Source organism: Tamandua tetradactyla, chromosome 3 (assembly GCF_023851605.1).
Source record: "Tamandua tetradactyla isolate mTamTet1 chromosome 3, mTamTet1.pri, whole genome shotgun sequence".
In the NCBI taxonomy this organism is placed as follows: Eukaryota; Metazoa; Chordata; class Mammalia; order Pilosa; family Myrmecophagidae; genus Tamandua; species Tamandua tetradactyla.
In genome coordinates, this window is record NC_135329.1 from 116,404,171 (window position 1) to 116,416,609 (window position 12,439).

Sequence of the window (12,439 nt, forward strand, 5' to 3'; positions counted from 1 at the left end):
AATAGCTTCATTTAAGAGCGTCAGACCCTGACACTTCATCATTTATCTACATTATTTCTCATCTTCTTTCAAATAAATTATGGAATACTAGACTGAGCACATAAAAACAAAGTGACTTGTTATCAGTAAACAGCAAGATAAATTGTCCAGAAGTTCCTCATTTAGTTCCTTTTAAATTTAAGGGCAAGTTATTGGGTGCACCTTTTTTTAACTTCAAATGTTTGCATTTTTACGGCCGTCTTATTTCTCTTGCCACTGGCCTCTGTGCACTCATCCAGATCCTGATGTAGAAGGCATAAAGTAATCCCATTATCCCAAGGTTGGCTGCTAAAGTACAAAGAGGCAGAAGGGGTAGGGGGAGGGAATCAAATAAACAACTTGGAGAAAGATTTCTCCACATCTGTAAAACTCTCCATCCATAATCCATCTTGTCATACTAGGAAATGTGACACTTCCAAATAATGAACAGTGCAACTGTAACCATTTTAGCCCTTGGAAACAGAGCACTGACTTTAAACGGATGGGAGAATGCCATCTCTTCTCATTGAATCCTTTTTTTTTTTTTAACCATAAGTTCTGGAGAAAGTAAAATTACCATTGGATTATATTTCTTTTCAAAGCTGACTTCTAAAACTTTCCAAGTTTTTAGAAATCCTCATTTCTCTGCCTTTTTACTGATTTGGTATTAACTTTCAAAGATCTCCAGGTTCATATCAAATTAATAAATACAATAATCAATATTTACAAAGCCATTGGAAACACCAGTGTTTGTGTGCAGAGAGTGGTTATCTATTACACATTTGGTTTCTGCTGCATTTATAAATGATGAATATATAGTGCATATAGGCATGGATAGATTGTATACTGGCAGTTATTCAATTATGAGTTATTCAAGATTGAGTCTAGAAGTATTTGTGTTTTATCCAGTTACTTCAATTAACTGAGTAGTAAGAACTTTCAAATTCAATAATAATGTTACATGAAGACTTGATCACAGGTGACCCAACAATGTTTATGGGTCCCTCTACTCTGTGCAAAATCCCAATGCAGAGAAGTACAAAGCAACGGATATATACCACAAATACCACAATCTGGCCCCAAAGATTTCCAGGAAAAAAACATCTACTATTTTAATATTTGGGATGCCATTTACTTTTGAGAGTGCACTGTGTTGAGAATAATTTATAGTGAGAATAATTTTTGTGCCTTTATATGTATCCTTTGAACAAGTGATGCAAGATCTAGTTCCTGAGGAGATGGTTGTATAATATGGCTCCTTCTGCATAATTCAACCCTGAAGATTGAGCTCTAGAGGTTGATGGATCTGTGGAAGAAAAGAAGACGGTTATGACTATAGAAATAGGAAGTAGACTGGAGGTGTAGGAAGCAGAAGGCAAGAGAACATGGAGTGGAAACAGTCCAAAAAAATCAATTTAGTTAGCCATACATTTTGGTGGAACTGTACCCACCTCTTCCACCTACTCTGATACTTGCAGGAACAGCATTGGATAGAGGTGGGTGCCTGACAGAGGGCAAGTTAAAGTAAGGGCATTTCTTGAACTCATTTGGTGTGAAGAAGGCTTTCTTTCAAATGAGCAGTGTCTGGGAAAAGGTACAAGCTATAGCACTAGAGCTGCTTTCACTGTCATATGTCTGCCATATTCTAAAGTTACCAAGAAAGACAAGCTAGGACCTGCATTTTTGCCCAACCCCAAGTGCACAACCCATAAAGGTGATTATTCCCTCAAGGGAATATAACTTGCAAGGAAAACTAAAGCAACATCTTGAGAGTTCAATATCATAAAAGAAAGACAATCTGCAAACCTGTAGGATCAAGCTGATTTAATGAATATTTAAAAAGAATATGCTAAATGTCTTCAAAGAAACAAAAGGAAGAACAAGCAATAATAAAAAATAATGACTATAATCACTAGGAATTCTGGATGTGAAAATTTCACAGCTAAAATGAAGAACTCAAGATATGGTCCAAATAGATGCAGCTGAAGAACCAGTCAGTGAAATAGAAAATATGATAAAGGAGATCATGCAGAAAGATAAGAAAGGGAGTTTGGTAATAAAAGAAGGGAGGAAAAAGTGGAAGATCAAAGTATATATCCTAAAAAATCCAAAAAGAGTTAAAAATAGAGATGACAGGATGCATTTAAGGATTTAATAACACAGTTTCCCAGAACTAAAAAGAATTGCAAAAATTCATATTGGAAGGATTTGTAGCAAGTCAAACAGGTCAAATGATAAAAAAAAAATTGACATCTCTAAATGTAGTAAACTTTAAGAACAGAAAACACAAAAAGAAAATTCTAAAAGCTACCAGGTAGGGGAAAAAAAGCAGATCCTCTACAATAAGGCAAAGGAAGGGTTAGCCATTCTACTTCCCAATGGCTACAAATGATGCAAAAAGAATCAGATCAATATAATCAATGTCTTATATAAAAAATAACCTCAAATATAAAATTGTATATCCAGTTAAACCATAATTTAAAGGTGGATAGGCTGATAGAAATATTGTCAAGCACACGTCCTCATAAATTTTATTACACAAAGACACCCTTTGAAAGCACCTTAGGGTGAAAGAAGAAAAAACATATTTAGGTGTACTCTGTGAAATAAAAGGAGAAGCACAGTTCTAAGTTATGTCTAACAGTTCTTTGAACTAAACCATACTATTATCTCCATTTTTATGGATTGGCAACTGGGGTATATAAATATCACACACACACAGGAAGTAGAAATACCAGATAATGAACCTGATTGTGGTTATTCCAGATCTTGCATTCATAATTTATACACAAAAGTAAACACACATGCACAGAAATATAATAATTTACAAACATAATTAACATTCTAAACTCTAGGACTTATATTTTGGCCAACTTTAATGAGAAGGTGTCATACAGAATATTATATTGTAATCCAAGAGACCATCATTTACTTTACACTTCATGAGAAGGATACTTTCTGGAGTTGTGTGATACAATCACCCTATTTTTACTATAGCATTACAACTGGCTAACTGTATTTTAAAAATAAAAAGAGCAAAATGTAAGACTTATGCTTCCACATATGGGCACATTTTCTAAAAAGAACAGAAGTAGGGGTAAACAACAGATACATTCATATGTGGATACTTGGCATAATAAAGATGGCATAATAAACTGGTGAGAAAAGTATAGATAATTTAAATGGAAGAGATTGAGAAAGTAGCTTGCTATTTGGAGAAAATTAAGATAGAATACAGTCTCACACTGTATACAAAAGTGCAGTAGATAAGAACTGAATGCCAAATTTATGCAAAAAATTATTTCTTGATTAAGACACCAAAATTCCAAACAATAAGATAATTTGAATCTGATAACTGTATTTTCTGTGACCAACAATGGATGACGTGAATAAAGTTAACTTATAGGAGATACATTCAGAGATAAAACAAAGAACATCTACTATGCACGTACACTTGTAAATCAACTAGAAAAATAGAAATAAAAAGGAAAAATGTGCAGAAAACATTGTGGCAATTCTTAGAAAGGGATCACTATTAAATATTAAAATCATTCAGAATCAAATAAAACAATTTCCACAGAAATATTTCCTGTGTAACAAAAAAATCAGAATTCAACATCTTTGATATATTTAATCAATCTCTTATCATCTGAATTATATTTTGAAAGGCATCAGCCTGATTCAATTTTACTTTGAATTATTCAACAGAAAGTGATAAATACATATCAAACATTAAAAAATGTTTATAGTCCCTAAGCTAATATTGAAAAAAAAAAATGTTGAATGTGAACACATACATTTTACATAACAGCTATAACAGATTTATAAGATTCAAGGACACTAATGCAGAATGGAAGCAAATTTATATAGAGTAATACTTTTGCAATTCAGTACACTTAGAGATGTGAGAAAACATTGTTTAAGCAAGATTAGTCATGCTGCTAATCACAAACTCTGGCCTTTAGTGTTAACTCAAGATAGGTATATAATTTAAGAAAATTTTCTCCAAATAGCCACATTATATATTAATCCACATTATAATTTAATGTCTCAAAAATATTACCTTAACAATACAATTTTAAGGTGCTTGGGTGGTTCAGTGGTAGGATGCTCACCTGCCATGCAGGACAACAGGGTTCGATTCCTGGACCACGCACCCCCCCAAAAGTATACAATTGAATTCCAATAACTATATAAAGAATACCATGTATGGGCCATCTTCTTTCTTCTAGGAGCTCAAGAAATAGAAATGAATAAGATGTTATCCATAATCAAGTTGAAAATCCATGAATCAATAAATTGTATAAATATGTAATTTCTACATATGAAGGTACAGATTAAGATCACTTAACTAAGCAAAGGATAAGGCATAAAGGTCAGGAAATCTTCTTAGATAAGGTAATGCCTGAGACACTTCTTAATGGCACATATACCATGTTCATGAATCAGAAGTCTCAAGATTGTTTATATATCAGTATTCCCTAAATGATACAACCCCAATAAAAATCTCATGTGTGATGATAGATGAGTACATCAAAGGAGTAGAATAGACAGTCCAGAAATAGATACACACTGTCGATTGTTTTTAAAGAAAAGGCCAAATAATAAACAGAGAAAGGAAAGTCTTTCTGAAAATTTCAGAAAAACTAGATAAACATATGGGAAAACAAAAACAAACCAAATTTATGACCTGTACCTCACACCATTCCAAAAACTTGAATTTGAAATAGATCATAAATCTAAATATAAAAGCAAAAACCATAAAGATTATAGAAGAAAATAGTATAAATTCCATAAGTGAAAAACTGGATAAATGAACTTGATCAAAGCAAAAAAATTTTCCTCATGAACAGAGACCATTAAGAAAATGGAAATATAAGCCACAGCTAAGAAAAAATATTTACAAAACATATATCTGATAAAAGAGAAACTTTTCATACAATTTAGGATCTCATAGCTTTATTGACTGATTCATGAATTGGGTAGCATCCCATTCAGAAAGTAGAAGGGACCTCTACCCAGGGTGGTAGAAAGGAAAAGCTTATATGGAGTATGCAGAAGTAAGTGAGGAAATGCTCTGATTGGCCTAGATTGTTTCCATTTTACTTAGCGGAATCTTACAAGTGGGGAGCAGTTGGTTGCTTAGGTGAGGAAGTTGATAACTGATTGGCTTATTTTTGTGTGTAGTGGGATAGAGGAAAGCCAGGCATTTACAGGAAATAGAAACTAGCTTATGTTTTCAGTTTTGCTGAGGTGGAGCTTAGTATAGTCACCCCATCTTGGGCCTATTAGATTTTATTTTCCATATCTGGAAAAAGGGTTATATTTAAACTACATTAAAAACTCCCGTAGTAAGTAATAGATAAACAACTCAGTAAAAATGGTCAAAATCCTTCAGAAGCTTCTGATTGGCTAATAAGCACATGAAAAACGTTCAACATCTGAATCATCAGAGAAATATAAAGTGCCAGTGTGACACAAGTGTTCACTCTCTGGAATGGCTAAATTAAAATGACTAACAATACCAAGTGTTCATAATTATGGAGCCACTGGTATTCTGGGAGTATAATTTGATATAACCACTTTGGGAAACTGAAAGTTTCTCATATACTTAAACATAAGCCAATCATACGATCCAGCTATTCCTCTCCTAAGTATTTTCCCAACTTAAATGAAAACGTACTTATACAAGAAATTCTTGTACAAGAATATTTGAATAGCAACTTTACACATAATATCCCCAAACTAGAAATAAACCAAATAACCATCCACAGGAGCATGGATAATCAATTGTGGTATATTCACATGGTAGAATACTACTCCATCATCATCATAACCATCTCCATAGCAATAATAATAATTACTGCCATAAGCAACAACATGAATAAATTAAAAAAAAAACATTATATTGAGTGAAAGCAGCTAGACATAGAGAAGTACATACTGTGTGATTCCATTTATATGATGTACAAGAATGGAGATAACTGATCTCTAGTTAACAGAAATGAGAAGAATTTCACTTCGAAGGTATATGTATTACCTAGAAGTGGATGGAAAGGAAGATTCTGAGATAATGGAAATGATCTATATCTTGATTATATTGCTGGTGTATACATTTGTCAATAGTCATTGCCTTGTAAACGCTATATAGATTCTACCTTAATAATAAAGAAATGCTAAGAAACTTGTCCCTAGTTTGATGATAGAAATCCCACTGGATGGATTTAACAACAGATTGCATACAATACCTCAAAGATAGGTAAGTAGGAATTATCCAAACTGAAGCACAGAAAAATAAAAAAGGAAAAATATTGAAATACATGAAAATAATAGATGAGACTTAAGCAAAAGTTCTAAAAACTTATTATTAAACTCTGAGAATATGTGAACCCCATAGGGTGAATACAAGAAAGAAAACTACTCATAGGCGATTCATAGTTAAATTGCTAAAAATCAAATACAATAACAAAATAATAAAAGCAGCCAGAGAGGCATGAGGTCATGTTATTTTTAATTGAAGAAACAATGGCTGAGAACTGATCAGAGTATGAGAGCTAGAAGTCTGGATTAAAATATTTAAAATGTTGCAAGAGAAAAAAATAAAGCTACTAATCTCAAAATGTATAGCCACTGAAAATATTCCTTAAAAATTAAAGTGAAATAAAGATTTCAGGCAAAAAATAAAAATCTGCAATACATTTCACCCTGAGACCTGCACTCCAAAAAATACTAAACAGATTTATTCACAGGGAAGATACATGAATTCATGTGGAAGCTCAAAGCTTCAGGTTGGAATGAAATGCACCAGAAATGGTAAATGTATGAGTGATAGAAGTGAATATTGACTATTTAAAATTATAATATGTACCAGTCAGGTTCTGGTCAAGAAGCAGAAAATATATGAATAATTTGAATAGGAAAAAATTTAATATTAAGAATTATCAATTAGTAAAAGGTGGTCAACTAAAAGAAGTTGGGAACTCTATAAGATATAGGAATGAAAATAATGGGAGACCCTTTTACCTCTACAGCTAAGGAAGAGTGTCCAAATAAGGAACAAAGTTGGAAGATACCCTGCTCCACCCACCCTCACCAGCATCAGACTGAGAGTCAGATCTTTCTGGAGAAGGTGTTGGAAAGGTTGAAGAAGTTTGCTGTGAGGACATGAGCTAGTGTTTGTTCACAGTCAGTGAGCTGGTGAAACCCTGCCATAGACAGCAAGGAGAATAGCATATCAGAACCAGGAAGGAAGTCCCTTATCTTTTTTGCCCCACATCCGGCCCACACTGATACAAAGCCCAACCTTGTGCCAACCGACAGAGGTGAAATGATTACAGGATTCAGCTCTAGTGTTGTCAAACGAGGCAGTGAAGGTAGCTTTAGGGCAGAGAGACCAAAGGTTTATAAGTAGCCTCAATATAATGGTATCTTGCAGGATATACAAAATATGTAGCTATAAAGCTTATGATTGTAATAGCACAAAGGGTAGGAGGAAAGTAAACTGAGTTAAATTTACTTGACTTTTTGATTTGTTTGGGAAACAGTAAAATTTTAAATTATAGTAGACTATAATATGTCATAGATGCAGGCTATCATGCTAAAAAATTACTAAAGAAAGCATCACTAATTTTTTTTTAAATATCAACAGAAAGAATGGGTGCCTCACCGTTGTCTACTCTAATAAAAAATTTAGAAATAATATGTTTCCAACAATAAGTAAAATTAATTAGGCTTATCCACACAATTAAATATGGACCAGATATCTTTTACAAAGGAGTTATGATGAACATCTATTCACAGCAAATATTCATTAAGTGCAGTCTAGTGATAAAAGCAGATTTTAACACTGTAAATAATAGCATATAGTAGCTATATTATTGAACAAGTGTGGTATACCAGGCATTCTGCCACATGATCTCATTTAATCCTCCTGATAGCCTTATGAGGAATAATCTACATTACACCGTGATCCCATTTTCATAAATATACTCACACATATGTTGGTAAAAATGTTAAATCTTTCTCTGATTGGTGGGCAATCATCTTTTAAATTAACATTTGCTTTTGGTATTTTCTATTTTTCCCCACAGTGAACATGCATTAGCATTCTGATAAAAAAAAAATAAGCATTTAGAAATAAAACAACATGTACTCAGATCACAATTATTTACCTTAGACAGTGGGCAAATTAACTTATAAATTTAAGACATATGCATGAAGTTCATGAAATTAAAAAACACTTTATAACCCAGCCGTTAATACAGTTTTTAGATTGTTTTGATTCATTTGTGAAAATAATCAGTTTAGAAGATTTGGCTTTTCTTCATGTCTGCACCATTAACAAGAGTAAGTTGCTCTTACCTTGATCTGTTAATTTAGACTTTAGATCCCACAGACGGTTCACCTAGTTGATCCATGGTTGTTGGAACCACAGGACATGTATTATATCTGAAAACCAGAAAAAAATGACCAATTTTCTACTCACAAAAAAATAGCCACCTGTATTTAAACAGCTCAATGTAGTTAGTATTAAGCAAAGAGGAGCACAGAGTGTGCTAAGCAGGATGAGTAAAACTCTTATGCAAGACCTCTGTCTCATTCCGAATCACCTAACCATATCCTTGAAAACCAAGCATTGCTGAATGGCTTAATGAAAGAAATAAATTTGTCCATTAACAACAGATGACTATAATATTTATATCTGTAAAATATGCAGGTGTGCAAGATTTACAAATGGAGGGAGTACCTCAAAAAGCCCATTCTTAACAAAAGGATGCCAACTGGAAAGCTCTAGACTGCCAAGCTTGGCCCACATTCATCAGCATTACACATCAGTTTGCTCACACCTATGTATTATTTATGGATGACTGTTAAGCCAACCCACTCCCACTAGATACAGAGCTCTTCTGAGGGTAGAATCAGGTCATAGCCATCGCTGTTTGCTCCCTTCACACTCCTACAGGTAGACTAGCTGGACACTTTGCCGATGGTAGGCATTAAATGATTATAGGAGATGCTGTGAAGGCTATAGACTGCTGTCTCTGTGGTGTATAATATCAGAATACACCAGGATAGGAATCATAAGCACATTATATCCTACCACCTGACATGCCAACATTAATGCAGTCATATCATCTACCTGGTAATTCGTCTTTCACATTTCAGCCTAAATATATATTTACATAGCAGATTTTCTGCCATCCAACTATGAATGATGTTTCTCTAACATCACCAATATATTTTAAGTGACTAAAATAAGTAGGTTCACATAAGATAAATACATATTAGAATAGACTCTATAACCTTATGCTTGACTCAACTGTCAATAATTTTAATTGTTCTTACATCCTTTGAAATCTTGATTGACCAAGGGAGACAAATGCTGAGTTTAGTATTTCCCTCCCTCTTCATTTTCCTGTTCTGTTTACCTAAAATAAATGTATCTGTATTGTAGATGTATATTTTGCCGACCTTAAAACTTGGGGTTGGTTGTTATTCTCCTTTATCACATTGAAGATATCCTCCTGTTCCCATTGTCACAATTTAGAAGTCATCTGTAATTCTTTTTCTTGCTTCATTTACATGGTCTCTCTTTTTTTCTCTGAAGATCCTTAAGATTTTGTGTGTCTTTTGTTTTTTGGCAGTTTTCCTATGAAATATCTAAATGTGAGTTGTTTAGAATGTTGCTTGAGAATTACATGATTCTTTGAATTTATGAATTGGTTTTTAATAAACTTTGGAAAATTCTTAGTCACCATTCACTTTGAATATAGACTCCAAATAAATGTGTGCTGAAACTTATTACTCTATCAGTTCTGTCTTATCCTTTTTCAAGTGTTTTCTATCCATTATCTCTCCATTCTCCACTGTTTATATTTTTGCTACCCTCTTTTACACTTCCCTAATTCTATTTTATTCACAGCTAATTTTCTGTTAACCCTATTCATAAACATCTATATCTTGATTTTTGCAGTTAACAATTTGAGAATATATTTGTCTGATATATATATATATATATATATATATTTAAGTCTTCCATTAAAGTCTGTTGCTTAGGTTTTTAAAAATAATTTCTGTTTTTGATAGTTCCAACAACAAGAGCCCCTATAGCTCTATTCTCTTTCTTTTCTTCTATTGGTCCTCATTCATATTGTTTTGTTTCCTTAGTTATCTTTCAGTTAGTGTTTGACACTGTATTTGATAATTTATTTGCAGATGTAATTTGAAGCCTTGGCTATCATTTTCCTCTGGTTAGGTTTCCATATCAGAAGTCTCCTCTAAGTAAAATTGCCAATTTGAATAGTAAACATTTTGTGGGCCACTGAAATAACTAAGCTGGGCTTAATTCAGTATGAGGCCTGATTTGCTGCCAGTTCACCTTCACTTCTGAGGGGAGCCCTCCTCTGTCCTGATTCAAAGATGAAGGATATATTCCAGGGCCACGATCCTTGTAAACCCTGTATTGCAAAATGCGGCCCCTAGACATGGAAGAACACCAAAGGAAAATGTCTTTCAGCCACCCTCTGGGAATTGGTAGTGGCCCCAAATTGGGAAATGTATGGGCAAAGCATCCCAAACACCAGGCTCATCTCTGTGGATTTACATTTCTTCTTGGATTTTAGGCTTGGGAACACTTCACAACTTTTAGCTCTCTGAGGTTTTCCAGCACACTAGAAAGTCATCTCTTCCCTAGTTTCTACTTTTCTCAGTGAGTGTTTGCTCACTTATTTTCTAATTTGCTATTTCAGGAAGGGAGGGTCTCCACACCCAGAATTTTTAGAGTTTATATATCTACCATAGCTCAAAGCAGCAGGAAATACAACTAAGGGCAATAAAAAAGATTTACAAACAAAACAAAACAAGTTCAGCAGGAATTTGAGCTAATTGGTGAAAGTCACTTGGTTTTTAGTAATAGAATATAAAAAGCAAACATATTAACCAACAACAACAACAACAACAACAACAAAAAAACACTTTTTTTTTTTTTTTTTTTAAAGCCAACTGTGCCAGCTTTCAAGACTTGTTAATTTGTACCAGGTTTGTGAAGCATTAAGTTAAGCACCATTTCTTCCTGGCAGGGTCTTATGCCCTAGTTAGAAATGTGAATGCCTTGCTTATACCACTGAGTCCTCAAGACACACAAAACAACAATTCCAATCATTCATTGACCTCAACTATTACTTTTCTCTCCGAGCTCCTTAAAAGACACAAGCTTGCCTTTCATAGAAAAAGTATTCAGTTGATAATACTTGCTTATGTTTTGGGATAAAGACAAACCTTAAGAGCACCAACCCATTTCCTCTAGAAACATTTAGCATTGTTTTGAGTTTGCTTTTGTTTCTAACTTCTGAACCATTTTATTTTAATTTGGGAAGCAGAGCTCTAACAATTATCAGCTACTGTGTTCTTGGGACTGCACAAATTTTTTAGGTTTGAAGCAACTAATTTTCTTAAGGTGAAAAAACAATCTAAAAGATGATCAATTCTGTCTTCTCTTTTTGTTACGTCTGTTTGGCCTTCTAAGTTTGGAGTCCAGAAACATTGTCTGGTTTTGCATAGTATGGCATAAGATCACAGCCTTAATATGTAAATATCTTTGATAAAAATGAAGCAAATTCATTTTTAGTTTTACATTGCTTTAATTCTAAGCAACACATATTAAAGGCCATTAGAAGTTAAAAAGAGAACATGAATTTTAATAAACAACAGTTTTTGAAATACTCTGCTATCTAATGTATAATAGATTTTGTCCGATTTTTACTATGGAAACAACTGTAGATGAAACAGTTCAAGATTTTATGCATTTTGAGATTACTAACAAGGAAAAAACACTGAAAGAATAAATGCTTCATTTCATGCCATCCTGATCTCTTAAAAAAAGAAACATAACCTATATATCACATAAAACATCAGTATAATATCAGCAAAAAACAGAGAACTGATTAATATAACTGTTTTGAATGTTCACTGTGTACCTACATTACAGTAACCTTTATTAAAAACATTTGCATTTTGTTTCTAGGAGAATGAATAATCTATTTGTGATTTAGCTTTTATGAGCAAATATCAATGTAAGAAAAGGAGGTTAAACGGCTGATTTTAACTATTTCTGATCTAGAATGTAGGGCATAAGCATAAATCCTTAAAAGACTGCCTTAATATATACCTTTTAAGAAAATTTATCCAGGCATGTAAGATTTTAAAGAAAATTAACAGAATAATTTTTGTGAAACAAACTGCTAGTTACGTTAAATGAAAGCACTTAGTTATGAATATATTAAATCAATTCACAATTTGTACTCTTTATGAAAAAACTATGTAATATTCAGCTCTGTGTGTGTATTTTACTTGATTGATGCCCAGATGAATGCTGTATTGATTATATACTATCCTTCCTAATCTTCTTAAATCTGAAAGTAAA

The 12,439-nt window shown here is 33.1% G+C and overlaps 2 long non-coding RNA genes across 9 annotated transcripts in view; one reads left to right on the plus strand and one right to left on the minus strand.

Annotated features, from left to right (window-relative positions):
* Positions 1-12,439, plus strand: part of LOC143677607 (uncharacterized) — a 359,256-nt gene that overhangs the window by 95,432 nt on the left and 251,385 nt on the right. The window lies entirely within an intron of this gene.
* Positions 8,339-12,439, minus strand: part of LOC143677608 (uncharacterized) — a 236,072-nt gene continuing 231,971 nt past the window's right edge. The window contains exon 6 of the long non-coding RNA XR_013172748.1: positions 8,339-8,466. This is a non-coding gene — a long non-coding RNA (uncharacterized LOC143677608). The remainder of the gene's footprint in view (positions 8,467-12,439) is intronic.